Below are 13,916 nucleotides of genomic sequence, written 5' to 3'. Positions count from 1 at the left end.
TCCCTCCTTTGGACCGAAGCATTGTAGGCCTGTGCATAAGCCAGTCTGCTGACTGGGAGAGGTGACTCTGGAAGCTGTCACCATCTGAGACCCCAGGAGGAGGTCCCTCACTGAAGAGGCCCTGTGCGATCTGGTCCTCATCCACGTCTGCGCCCTTTCCTCTGACCACTTTCTCCTTCCTGCACCCCAGCCTCACTGGCCTTCTTGCTGTCCTTCAGGTGCTACAAACGCAGTCACGTTGCATGGGTTTTGCACTTGTCCTTTCCTCCGGTGGCATGTCCTGCCCCTGCTCTTCTCACAGCCAAGTTCTTCCTTCTCATTCTGGTCTCAGTTCAAGTGTCAAAGAAGTGGTGCCCAAAACTTAGTGGCATAAAACAACCATGTTATGATGTTCACAGATTTTCCGGGCTAGGAATTCGGACAGGGCAAGGTGGGGAGAGCGTGTCTGTGCTCCATGATGTCTGGAGAAGACTAAAATCAAGGAGTGACTTGATGGCCAGGGACTGGAATCAACCAGAGGTGCCTTCACACCAACGGCCGCTGCTCGATGCTGGCTATTGTCTGGGACCTCAGCTGGGCTGGCGGCCAGAACACTTACTGGTAGTCTCTCTGCATGGACAGGTTTTGGCTTCCTCACAGCATGGTGGTTAGATTCCAAGAGTGAGTGTCCCAAGAGGGAGCCAGGAGGAAGTACATGACATTTTTATGATGTAGCCTTGGACAAAGCCAGGTCATAAAAGTAGCACCACTACTACCACACTCTGTTAGTTGAGACAGTCACAAAAGTCCACCTTCGCTCAAGGGGAGGGAACATAGTCTTCACCATTCAGTGGGAGGAGTATCATGAATACAGGATGGCTGCTGTATTCTAGCCATCACATCTGTGTCCCAGGCAGGAAGAAGGAAATGGGGGGAATCAAAAGGTTACGCTCCCGGCTGAGTTAGTCTACTTGAGACCAATTTCCTGAAAGCCTCGCTGGACAACTTCTGCTTTCATCTCATTGGGCACTCCTAGTTGCAAGGGAAGCTGGGTCAACTGGGAGTCATTTGGTCGAAGTTGGATTCAAGTCAGCGGCTGTATTTCTTGTGTTTTTATTCTGGGGCCCGGTCTGAAGGTACAGCAGGTACCCGGGGGAGGCTATTCCCAGGGTGATGGCAGGAGAGCAAGTAGAAACACCAGAGGGCTCCTAAGATTCACACTCACAACTGGCGCATCGTCGCTTTTTCCCACATGGCTTTGGGCAGAGCAAGTGTCATGGCCAGGCCCAGAGGCAAGGGACAGGGATGTGCCCTCCCCTGCGATGAGGCCGTGGCAAGGGTGGGGATGCAGGGAAGGCAAGGAACCGCAGCTCTCCTGTCTTCTGTGCTCCCTCCTGCTTCATTTTCTTTTCTTTACGGCACCTTTTACTATCTAAAATGATCGAATTTATCTGTTTGTTTACTTGTTATGTTGTGTTTTTATTTTCATTCAGTTTCACATACTTTCTAATTCCCTTTGTGCTTTCTTCTTTGACCCATGGGTTATTTAAAATTATTTAGTGTCCAAATATTTGTGAATTTCCGAAGTTTCCTTCTGCTTCTGATTTCTAATTCCGTTGTGGTTGGAGAATGTGCTTTGTGTGGTTTCAGCCCTTTTAAGTTTATTGAGACCTGTTTTATGGCCTGACATATAGTATATCCTGGAGAATGTTCCGTGTGTACTTGAAAAGGATGTGTGTGTGGATGTTCTGTAGATGTCACTGGGGTCAGGGTGATGGTGGTGCTCTTCAAGTCTTCTGCACCCTGTGATTCTCTGTCCTGTCTTCCGTCTGTCCCCGAGAGTGGGATATTGAAGTCTCCAACTGTGAGTGTTGAGTCCTCCATCTCTCCCTTCAGTTCTGTCTGCTTCGCTTCGTGCATTTTGTGGCTGTTTTTAGGTGCTTGCTTTTTGTCTGCCTCTCTCACTAAACTTGGAGCTGCTTGAGGGCAAAGCGCTTGTCAGATCTCGTCCCCAGTGGTTTGTGATGCCCGGGATGCTGTCGGCGCTCAGTAAATGCCTGATGAATAAATGATGGCGGGGTCAGTTCTTCCAACAATCTTACCATTTCTTCCATCAAAAATATTTCCCGAGCACCTCCTGTGGGGTGGGTACGGGGGACTTATGGAGGAATGACAAGTGGGAGGGCCCTGCCCTCCAGGAACTGACAGTCCAGGAGGGAAGTGGGCATGAAGGAAACAATATTAATACAATGGTGGGGGGTACCCAAAGCCTGCGGGGGCTCAGGGGAGGTACCCGCCCCAGGCGTCTGGGGGTCCAAGAAGGATTCCCAGAGGAAACGTGTCTAAGCTGAGACTTGAAGGATGGGGATGAGTTAGCTGGGTGGGGAGCAGCGAGGAAGGCTTGCACCTGGCAAAGGGATCAGCATGTACAAAGGCCCAGAGGCCAGTTGGAGAATGGTGTGATTGGGAACAGAAGTTCAGCTTGGCTGGAGCATTGTGAGTGAGAGAGCGGTGAGCACCGAGGCCAGCACAGCTGGGGCAGAGCCCGGAGAGCCCGCGAGGCATGCTTGGGGTTTGGGTTTGATCCGCTGAAGGTCCGTGGGAGGCCGCTGGGTGATTCTAGCAAGAGTGAGGGTGGGCTGCGGTGCTGCGGGCTGATTTGAGGACTGTGTGCCTGGGACTGATGGGCCGTCGAGTGCGGGAGGGGGAGGGCAGGCTCCAGGCTGACCCCAGGTTTCTGGCTTGCTGACTTGCTGACTCGCTAAGACAGCAAGTGCTGGAGGGGGTCAGGCTAGGCTTGAGGGGCAGATGATGGGTTAAGTCGGGGGAGGGGGGCTTGGAGAAGGACGTGCTAGTGGTCAGCTGGGTGCGGGATGTGCACCAGAAGCGGTCAAGTGTAGAGAAGTTAACTGAAGCTCCAGGAGAGGCTCAGATTTCCCCGAGGGAGGGTGCAGTGTCAGGAGAGGGCTCTCAGGGACCCTGGGAGGAAGGCGGTGCCCTGGAGGGGGTGAGCCTGCCGACTGGCAGGCTTTTATGAAGGGGCGAAGGGCCTTTGGGAGGGGTATCAGGCGGACACGGTACAGAAGGGCAGGGAGAGGCTCACGGATCCCCCTGTGCCCCTCCCGCTGACAGCACCGCCCGCTCTTCTCAGCGGTGGTGACCGCTGGAAAGGGTGTCAGGGGCGTGAGGAGCGCCCCAGGACACAGCCCGACTTCTCAGACTGCTCGGAGAAAGAGGAGAGTCACTCAGAAGCCCTCCCTTAGCAGCACGTAGGAGTTTAATTTGGCTGCGGCCTCGGTGCTGACATGACTGGGGCAAACACAGGATCTAGAGGGGCTTTTCGGCGACTTTCTGAGTTTATTTACCTAAATTGGTGTGCTGTCAGTTTGGCCCCCCTAGTCCCCTCTTTCCTCACCCAGCCGTAGAGCATTTGTTGAGCTCCTATGTGTGCTTAGCAATTTACATACATTAGCTCATTTAATTGCACATAGTTTGTGCTCAGTAAATATTTCTCACATGGTTGGATGGGTCCAGAACTGAGTCCCAGAGAAGGTGAGTGACTTACCCAAAGTCACACAGCTAGTGAGAAGTGGAGCCAGGGCTGTTTGACTCCAGAGCCCTGAGAAGGGGGAGGAGACAAATCAATGTGGAACAGTCCAGTGAGGTGGCAAGGAGCCCGAGGAGGGAGGAGTCAGTGTGAGCGCGAGGAATGAAGTCAAGGAAGGCTTCCTGGAAGAGGAGGTGTTGCGATGGCCGTGGAAGAACAGGAAGTAGAAACAGGCCTTTTGGCAGGTAGGAGCCACAGAAACAAGTGCACAGAGGGGACGGCTTGGGGAGTGTACGGTGTACAGGAGGAGTCTGGAGAGCTGGTCTTCAGGCAGAGCCTGAATCCCAGGATGCATTGTGCTTCAAAAAGGAGACAGGAATTTGGGAGCCCTGAGGACTCGAGCAGGGCAGATGTAGTGAGGGAGTTGTAGGGAAGGTTGGTCTGGTGGGTTTGGTGGGAGGGGGCGATGCTGGGGGACCACAAGTTTAACCCAGACTAAGCCCCCAGACGGCCTCATGCTGGGGAAGTTGATGTATAGCCAGGAAGATTTTCTGTTTCTCAGGGGAGGAACGAGGCTGTCTCTTACTTATTTTTGCAGCCCCTGCCCACTAAGAAATAATTTTTAATCAAGTTGGCGGGGGTTGGGGGGGTTCTGTTTCTAAGTCTTTGCTGGACTATTCCAGGGCAGAGAGAGCACATTGATCTTCGGGAGAAGCAGAGAGAAGCAGATTTTAGTTGCGTGTGAGAAAATGTGCTCGCTTTCCCCCTGAAGTGCCAGGGGGGTTGGTGAGCTCCCCATTTTGGGAGGTATGAATGCGGTAGCTGTTGGGGGCATCTCAGTAGAGGAGTTTCCTGTGCTAGGCGTGTGGCTCTTCCCTCTGTATTTTCATTCAGTTCAGGAAAAGAAATTGCTGTGTGACCTTGGAAAGTCTCTTCCTCCTTGATGCCTCACCCTGAGATGGCTGATGGGACTCAGACATTTTTAGCCATGGAAGCTTGTTTTCAAGGGAATTTCACTCAGAATGCCAGTATGAAGAGTGGATGAAAGTGGAGGCACTTTTGTTCAGAGGCAGATGGAGGCTGGAGTCGGCTGTGACTCCACCTTCCTTGACCCTGGGTCTCCACGGAGTACAGTGTGAGAAAGACTCATCTGCATCAGTGGTTCTCAGAGTGTGGTCCCTGAACCAGCTGCATCAGCATCACCTGGGAACTTGTGGGAAATACCTAGTCTTAGATCCCACCTCAGATCTGCTAAGTCAGAAACTCTGGGGGTGGGGCCTGGCCATCTGTGTTTTCAGATCCCTCCAGGCAATACTAACATTTGAGACACACAGATAGGTGATCCTGTAAGCTCCCTCAGCACAGGCTGGCTGTGCATGGGTACCCGGCAGCTTTAAAAAATATGGATGCTTGGGTGCCACCCTTAGAGATTTGTGTTTAATTGGTCTGGAGTGCAGCCTGGTCATCGAGTGGAAACGCTCCCCAGGTGATTGCAATTTGCACCTGAAACTGAGAACCTAGTGGGAAAGTAGCAAACATTCATTCAACACAGTTGTGAACAAAACCAGGTCAATCCGAGGGTGAAACAAAAGTGAGTGAGACACAACCTGCTCTCTGCTTAATTGGAGGGAAGGTAACAGAAACATGCAGAGTAGGTAAGTAGCCTGACAATGCAAAATCTTGTAAAGCCATTACTTTTCAGGCTGGGATACATGTTACACTGCCCCAGGTATGCAGTAGGTGCCTGGGGAATCGTTGAGGCCACGGGATAAACATGGCACATTTATTTTTTTTTTTTTTGGCACATTTATTAAGAGCCCCCGCTTTGCTCTAGATGCGAAATTTTAAATAAATTAAATTGGATATATTTTGGAGAATAATGTAAAATATGCATTCATTTTTAAGCTAAAATATGAGACTTCAGAGACATTCTGAGATCGGGGTAGCTCCCTTCAGGCTGTGACCCCGGATTTCTGGAGGCCCTAGGACACTTGAGAGTCCCTTAGACTGATTGCTGAAGTAACCCAGGAAGGCCTCATGATGGAGGTGGCATTTGAAAGCAGCTGTGTACAACCGAAACTAACATAGTATTGTGAAGCAATTATACTCCAATAAAGATCTATTTAAAAAAGAAAGAAAGAAAGATGAGCAAGATACGGATCAGATGCTGGAGGCACAGAACAAACACACAGAGGCTGGGAAAGAGGATTCTTACAAAGCAGCAGTTCTCAAAGTGTGGCCCCGGGACCAGCAGCAGCAGCGACATCAGGGAACGTGGAAAAAATGTAAATTATCCAGCCCCACGCCCGATCTGCTGAATGGAAACTCCGGGGCTGGGGCCCAGCAAGCTTGAATAAGCCGGGCAGGGGATTTGGATGCACACTCCGCTTGGAGCCCCACTGGTGTAAAGGAATGAGCGTCAGCTGCAGAGGCCAGCGCGGCCAGCTCCTGAAGGGCCGTCAGCGACCGGCCAAGCAGACTAACTTGGCTGTGAGGGCAGGAGAGGCCACGAGGGGTTTGGAGGAGGGTGAAAGCAGTGGGGAGCACTTGCGTGTCCTCACTCCCCCAGGGGCCTCAGAGAACTGTTTTGCTTTTTTAAAAAATGTCTTGTAACTTACCTACAGGTAAGTGCACACATCTCAAGGGTGGGGCTCAAATTTTTAATACGTGCCTGTGTGCGCACTTGTAACCACCACCCAGGTGGACCATCCCCATCATCCCAGAAGGTACCTTGTGCCCCACCCTAGTCGACGTCATCCCCCCAGAGGGTACCACGATTTTACTTTCCGTCACATTCAGTTGGTTTAGCCTGTTCCTGAACCTCATCTGAATGGAATCATGAATTGTGTATTCTTTTTGTCTCTGGCTTTTTTAGCTCAACGTAATGTGAGATACATCCCAGTTCTCTGTGTATCGGTGTTCTTTCGTATGGATCTCCCCCAGTTGGTCTATCCATCCTCCTGTTAAAGATCGTTTGGGTTGTTTCCAGTTGAGGCTATTATAAAGCTGCTATGAATGTTCTAGGGAACTCATTTCTCCTCAGTATTTAGGAGTAGAATTGTCGGGTCATAGGGTGAGGATAGATTTGGCTTTATCAGAAGCTGCCAAATAGGTTTACAGCGTGATCGAAGCAATATATACCCCGACTCCCGATGTGTGGGACTAGCGCTTTCTCCACGCGCTGGCCGGCATACCCGCACTGTCGGTCCTTTTACTCATGGCCATTCTGATCGTGTAGTGGTTTCTCATGCGGTTTCAATTTGCATTTCCCTGATGATTAATGAAATTGAGTATCTTTCCTCTGTTTACTAGCCATTTGGAAATCCTCTTTTGAAAAACGTCCTAGGCTTATTTTTTAATTGGGTTGTCTGTCTTTTTCTTATTGATTTGTAGGAGTTATTTAAGTATCCTGGACACAAGTCCATTTTCAGATATGTGTACTGTGAATAGTCTCCCAATATGTGGCTTCCCTATTCAATTTTTTCAACAGCTTAATTCAGATATAAATCTCATAACCATACAATTCATCTGTTTAAAGCATAAAATTCAATGCTTTTTAATATATTCAGAGTTATACAGTCATCACCACAGTCAATTTTGGCACATTCTCATCACCACAAAGAAACTCCATACCCCTGAGTTATCACCCCCTTCAGCCCTAGGCACCCAGCAGTCCAGTTCTGTCTCTATAGATTTGCCTATTCTGGACATCTTACGTACAATTTTTGGTCTTTTGACACTGGCTTCTGTCATCTACCATAATGTTTTCAAGGTTCATCCGTGTTGTAGCGTATGTCATTGACTCATTCCTTTTCATGGCTAAGTAAAATTTCATTGAATGGACATACCACATTTTTGTTTATCCATTCGTCAGTTGATGGACATTTGGGTTCTTTCCACTTTCTGACTGTTATGAAAATGCTGCTGTGAACATCCATGTACAAACTCCTGCATGAACACGTTTTTCCATTCTCTTGGGTATATACCTCGGAGTGTATGCTGGATCATATGGTAACCTTTCTTTAACCTTTTGAGGAACTGCCAGACTGTTTTCCAAAGTTAGCTGCACCATTTTACATTCCCACCATTGTAGTATGATGGTTCCAATTTCTCCACTTCCTTGCAGCACTTGTTGTTATATGTCTTTTTAATTATAACCATCCTGGTGGGTGCAAAATGGTATCTCATTGTGGCTTTGATTTTGCGTTTCCCTGATGACTAATGATGTTAGGCATCCTTTCATGTGCTTCTTGGTCATTTGTATATATTGTTTGGAGAAATGTCTTTTCAAATCCTTTGCCCATCTTTTAATACGTTGTCTTTTTATTGTAATTCTGTATACAAGTCCCTTATCAGATACATGATTTGCAAATATATCCTCCTATTCTGTAGGTTGTCTTTTCACTCTCTTGATAGTATCCTTTGAAGCATAGAAGTTTTAAATTTTGATGAACTCTAATTGATCTATTTTTTCTTTCATTGCTTGTGCTTTTGGTGTCATAGGTAAGAAAGTTTTGCCTAGCCCCAAATCACAAGGATTTACTCTCATTTTTTTAAGAGTTTTATAGTATTAGCTCTTTTTTTTAAAGATTTTTTTGATGTGGACCATTTTTAAAGTCTTTATTGAGTTTGTTACAATACTGCTTCTGTTTTATGTTTTTTGGTTTTTTGGCCACAAGGCATGTGGGATCTAAGCTCCCCGACCAGGGATCGAACCCATACCACCTGTACTGGAAGGCGAAGTCTTAACAGCTGGACCTCCAGGGAAGTCCCGTATAGTATTAGCTCTTACCTTTAATCTTTGATTTTGAGTTAATTTTTGTGTATGATCTAAAGAAGGAATCCAAATTCATTCTTTTGCATATGGATATTCAAATATCTCAGCACCATTTGTTGAAAAGATTATTTTTCCACTGAATTTTCTTGGCACCCTTGTCAAAAATCAATTGACCATAAATGTGAGGGTTTATTTCTGGATTCTCAATTTCTGTTCCATTAATATAAATGTCTGTACTTCCATCATTACCACACAGTCTTGATTCTTGTAGCCACATAGGAAGTTTTGAAATCAGGAAGTGTGAGTCTTCCAACTTTGTTCTTTTTTTAAGGTTGTTTGGGCTATTGCATCTCCATATGAATTTTAGGGTCAGCTTGTCAATTTCTGTAAAAAAGGCAACTTGGTTCTTGATAGGGGTTGATGTGAATCTGTCTTTCAGCTCGGGAGTGCTGACCTGTTAACAATATTAAGTTGTGAACATGCGACGTCTTTCCATTTACTTAGGTCTTCTTTAGTTTCTTTCAATGATGTTTTGTTGTTTCAAGAGTACATGTTCTCTGCCTCTTTTGTTAAATTTATTCCTAAGCATTTTATTCTTTCTCATCTTACTAACTTTTTTTTTTTTAATTAATTTATTTATTTATGGCTGTGTTGGGTCTTCATTTCTGTGCGAGGGCTTTCTCTAGTTGCGGCAAGCGGGGGCCACTCTTCATCGCGGTGCGCGGGCCTCTCACCATCGCGGCCTCTCTTGTTGTGGAGCACAGGATCCAGACGCACAGGCTCAGTAGTTGTGGCTCACGGGCCCAGTTGCTCTGCGGCATGTGGGATCTTCCCAGACCAGGGCTCGAACCCGTGTCCCCTGCATTGGCAGGCAGATTCTCAACCACTGCGCCACCAGGGAAGCCCTCATCTTATTTACTTTTAAAATTATTCTTAGCCTTTTATTTTAAAATAATTCAAGGGACTTCCCTGGCGGTCCAGTGATCAAGGTTCTGTGTCTTTCCACTGCAGGGGGGCACGGGTTCGATCCCTGGTTGGGGAACTAAGATCCCGCATGCCTCGTGGTATGGCAAAAAATGAAATGAAAAGTAAAATTTATAGAAAAGTAACAAGAATAAGAGTAGTACACAGAACAACCAAATTCCATTTTTCCATATTCATCTTCTAACGTGAAGTCCAATTTAATAGTTTTTTTCTGTATGGTTAGTACTTTTTGTATACGGTTTAAAAAGTCTTTGTGTGCCCCACAGAAACATTTTCAGGGTTCCAAAGTATCCTCCGGTGATTGGCCAGGCCAAGTGAAGTCATGTGCCCTGGACAGCTCACAGCCTCTGCCAGGGCACAGTTGTGACCTAGGTGGGTCAAGGTTGATGTTGGTGTACGTTTGGACTCATGGGATTCCAGTGAGTCTGCTTGACTTCCAGCAGCACCTTCAATGGTTTGACCACTTGCAAGGAGCGGGACATTCTGGCCACCCACTAACTGTTCAGCCCAGAGAATGGAGATGCCATGTCACCCAGAAAATGCAATGAGTGGTTTGGAGAAGGGGAAAGGAGCCAGGGGACCAGGCCCCTGAATGTGAGGTCCCTGCATCCACTGCAGGCAAGTCCAGAGCAGGGTCCTGGGAACCCCGTGAGCTCCCAGGAGACTCGTCTGGGCTCCAGAGGCAGAGGCCGTCCTTGCCTCTCTGCCAGGCTGCCCCAGGGTCTCTGAGGTTGGGCAGAGCCCTGGCCAGGATTCTGGAGATCTGGGCTCCAGTCTCCCTCCTTGACCTGAGCAAGTCACTCACCTGTCTGGGCCAGTCATAAAAGGAGGAATTGGCGTGGAGCAGCTGGAAGAGCTAGGGTTCTGGAGTCAGGCTGACTTGGGCTCAAATCTCGCCATCTGGTGGCCTTGGGAGTTACTTAATCCTTCTGGGCCTAATTCCCTTATTGGTAAAATAGAAATAATAATAATGCAAGCGTTCAGTAACCATCAGCATTGCTGTTTGTTGAGCACCTGACCTGGGCTGGGTGCTCGGGGCACAGAGATAAGTACTACTCAGTCTAGGGGAGAAGCAAGGCCCAGAAACGAATCTTCCTAAAACATGACAGAAGGAGGTCTGTACAAACCCTGTGCAGAAGGTACGTGTGTCCCCATTTAGCAGAGGGGGAGATTGAGGTCCATGGTGATGGAGTGACTTGCCCCAGGTCACATGGAGGCAACCGTCTAGATAGACAAGGACTCATCCTCGTTCTCTAGAGCCCTCGAAGGTTGGGGCAGGAACTCCACACGGCGCTGGGGAGGCGCGTATGTGAGAGGGTGGACCGAGTCAGGAAGGCCTCCGGTGCCCCAGGGGGTTGGGCTGAACCCTGCAGGCACGAGGGCCAGTCACTTCATACTCCTTACTGACTCTGGTCCGTGCACTCTCTCCCCCGATGGCACCATTGGGTCCTGGCCTGTCTCCTGTTTTGGACGACTGGAACGGCCTTCTCACTGGTCTCCCACTCCAGCCATCTCCAGTTTGTTCTCCCAAAACAAAGTGAACTTTTAAAGACAGATAACCTGGTCACTTTGCTCCCCTGCTTAACACCTTCAGTGATTCCCCACCACCCCAGGATGAAACCCAAGTCCCTTAAGAAGCCTGCTGCAGGGCCCTGTGGGGTGGGTCCCGTCTGACCCTCCAGCGTCATCATGCTCCAATCCTGCATGCAGCATGCGCGTGCACGCGCACACACGTGCACACACCCACGGCACACAAACCACACCCAAATCAGTTCCTCCTCCACCTCAGGGCCTTTGCATGTGCCGTCCCCACACCTGGAACACTCCCCCTCTTGTCTCAGTGTGGGTGTTGCCTCCCTGGAGCTAAGCCGGGTCTCCTTCCCGTGGTCTGCACAGCCCCTGTGCTTTTCCCGTCACAGCAGTTACACCCCTGTGTTGACCTCATCGTTTGCTCACTGCTTTTCCCCTAGATTGCAAACTCTTTGACGGCAGAACAGCGTCTCTCCTGTTCCCACTGTCCCCTCAGGGCTTGGGGCAGAGCAGGCGCTCAGGATATTTGTTGAGTCATAAGGAGATGAGGACCATGGATCTTCTACCCCCTTCCTCCCTCTGTGGTGGCTGCCAGGCCCCCAGGTGCGGTGATGGCAGAAACCGTTCAGGGAGCAATGGATGGGGCGGCGGGCCCTCGGCGCTTCCAGCCGCTGCGAGTTTGCAGAACGGATGTCTGTACGATTCCGATTGTGCTCCAGTTCATGGAATGAGTCATGCTGTTGGTGGCCGTCCTGCCCATTGGGACTGAGTCAATTGAGTGAGAATTAATTACAGATGAGAAACCAGCTTGCAAAGCCATTAATATTTAAGCTCCCTGGAGTGTGATGCAAATGCAACCATCAGCCTTGTCTTTGCTTGTCCTTCCCGCTCCCGCTCCCTCTCCCTCTCCCTCCCCCTCTCCCTCTCCCTCTCTACCCCCTTCTGTGTACTTTGGTCTGCGTATCAGGGTGACCCTATTCGGATCTTGGCTCCCCCGTGACTCACTCTCCTTTTCTGGTAAATAAGGGCGCTGCAGTGCATCCATCAGCAAGTATTATAAAACACCTCTGTGTCGCATGCTTTGCTGGACTTCAGAAGCATGGGAGGAAACCAACAGATGTGGCCCTGCTCTGAAGATGTCATATCTAAAATTGAACCATTGCTGCCGCAGGAAGAGTGCTTTATAGTTTACAAAGCAGTTTCAAACATCAGGATGAGCCTCTCAGGAGCCTCACTTTGTATATACTTGGTGGTACTGTTATCCCCATTTTCCAGGTGAGGAAACTGAGGCTCAGATAGGTTGACAGCTTGCCCGTGATCGCTTCTGGGGTAGCTGGGCTGGAACTGAGCCGATAAGGGGGCGTGTTAAAGTCCTCTGTCCACCAGCTGCCAGGTAGGAGGGGTTATCAGCCTCATCAAGCACGTTTTCTCTCTTTCTGTGGGATGCCACGGCTGAGAAGACCCTGCAGGACTGGAGACTGGGTCCTAGTGAACACAGAGACTCCGAAGGGAGGAGCGGGTGGGCCCTCCCGTGCCAGGTCAACAGAGAAACCTCCCCTCCAGGTTCAGGATGACCCCAAGTGTCCCAGAGCCAGCTGTGGGCAGAAATAAGAATTCAGTAGCACCACCTGCTGGCTGCGTCCCCACCTAGCTGCCCTCTCACTGTCATTCATACTTTCTCCACCCTCCTAAACTTGCTTTCAGGAAAGTCTCTGGTAGCTCAGGTACAGTGTGATTCGGTTTCTAATTATGGCTCAAGCGTGTGGCCTCCACTTAAGGACACACATTCTCTCCACCCTGTTTCTGACCTGAGTGATGGGGCTGGTGAGGGCCGGCCTCAGGCAGGACCAACTCATCCCCCCTCCTTGGAACTGCAAGCCAGGGTGGCCGCCCTCCCCGTGTCCCCCCTGCCGTTCCCGGACGCAGGATGGGGTGAGGTGTTGAGGAAGTGGGGACCTTTGTAACCTCCACATCTGCTGCCCTTCCTGGAGCACAGTGGCCTCTTTACAGATGTTCCGGGGGAGCCAGAGAGTCTCCCCAGGTCTCTGCCCCTCCCGTTCTCTGTCTCGCTCTCTCCATCAGCACCCCTCCCTCTGCTTTCTTGGCTCTCTTCGTTCCCTCTCCTCCTTTGCCTCCGTCTGCCCCATCCACCTCCCTGCCTCTCAGGCACTTTCCCTTTTCAGATCTCTATGTAAAGAAACTTTTCTAACAGTAAAAACTGTTCAGCAATGGGATTAACTGTCTTGCCCGTAATGAGTTCCCCATCAGGGAGGCAGTTGAACGAGGCAGGGTGGTCGTACTTCCTGAATGTTGACAAGGTGACTTCACCTTCTGGATTTGGGCTGGACCATGGCTGCCGATGCTGAGATTCACCTGATGTGCCTTGCTTCAGGATTCAAGGTGGTTTCAGGATAGTCCATGTATTTAAAACCGTAGTGCTGGGCCTCATGTAATAGCATGTGTATTTGAAGATCAGACATTTTTTTTGTGAGAAAGAAGTCGTACATTCTTTATAATCTTAATGTTTATTAAATTTACTTTAATTTTTTTTAATATTTATTTGGTTGCACTGGGTCTTAGTTGTGGCAGGCAGGCTCCTTAACTGCAGCTCTTGGGCTCCTTAGTTGCGGCTCACCAGCTCCTTAATTGTAACATGTGGCCTCCTGAGTTGTGGCAGGCGGACTTCTTAGTTGCAGCTCGCAGCCCCCTTAGTTACAGCACGTGGGCTCCTTAGTTGTGGCATGGAAAGTCTTAGTTGCGGCATGTGGGATCTAGTTCCCTGACCAGGGATCGAACCCAGGCCCCCTGCATTGGGAACGCAGAGTCTTATCCACTGCACCACCAGGGAACTCCCTAAATTTACTTTAATTGTTAAAGTACGTAATCATGATACAGAAATTTTAGAAAACAGAGGCAAGAAGGGAAAATAACCATTCCGAATTCCATACCCCTGACACTGTAACTGTTTACATTTCATTCCCTTTCAGCTTTTTCCTTTATTCATTTTCTACACAGCTGTGTTAGGGTGGGAGACAGCTTTGTACCCCTTCCTGATTTCTTAGCACTACGCGTGAATGTTTTTACATAGTCATCATCTTC

General features: G+C 49.2%; 2 protein-coding genes across 4 annotated transcripts in view; one reads left to right on the top strand and one right to left on the bottom strand.

Annotated features, from left to right (window-relative positions):
• Positions 1-13,916, bottom strand: part of MRPS25 (mitochondrial ribosomal protein S25) — a 229,285-nt gene that overhangs the window by 60,578 nt on the left and 154,791 nt on the right. The window lies entirely within an intron of this gene.
• Positions 1-13,916, top strand: part of FGD5 (FYVE, RhoGEF and PH domain containing 5) — a 114,817-nt gene that overhangs the window by 68,133 nt on the left and 32,768 nt on the right. The gene's annotated exons all lie outside the window — the stretch shown is intronic.

This window comes from Balaenoptera physalus, assembly GCF_965194825.1.
Source record: "Balaenoptera physalus genome assembly, chromosome: 11".
Taxonomy (NCBI): Eukaryota; Metazoa; Chordata; class Mammalia; order Artiodactyla; family Balaenopteridae; genus Balaenoptera; species Balaenoptera physalus.
Note: the sequence above shows the minus strand (reverse complement) of the source record. Positions and strands in the feature narration are given on the sequence as shown.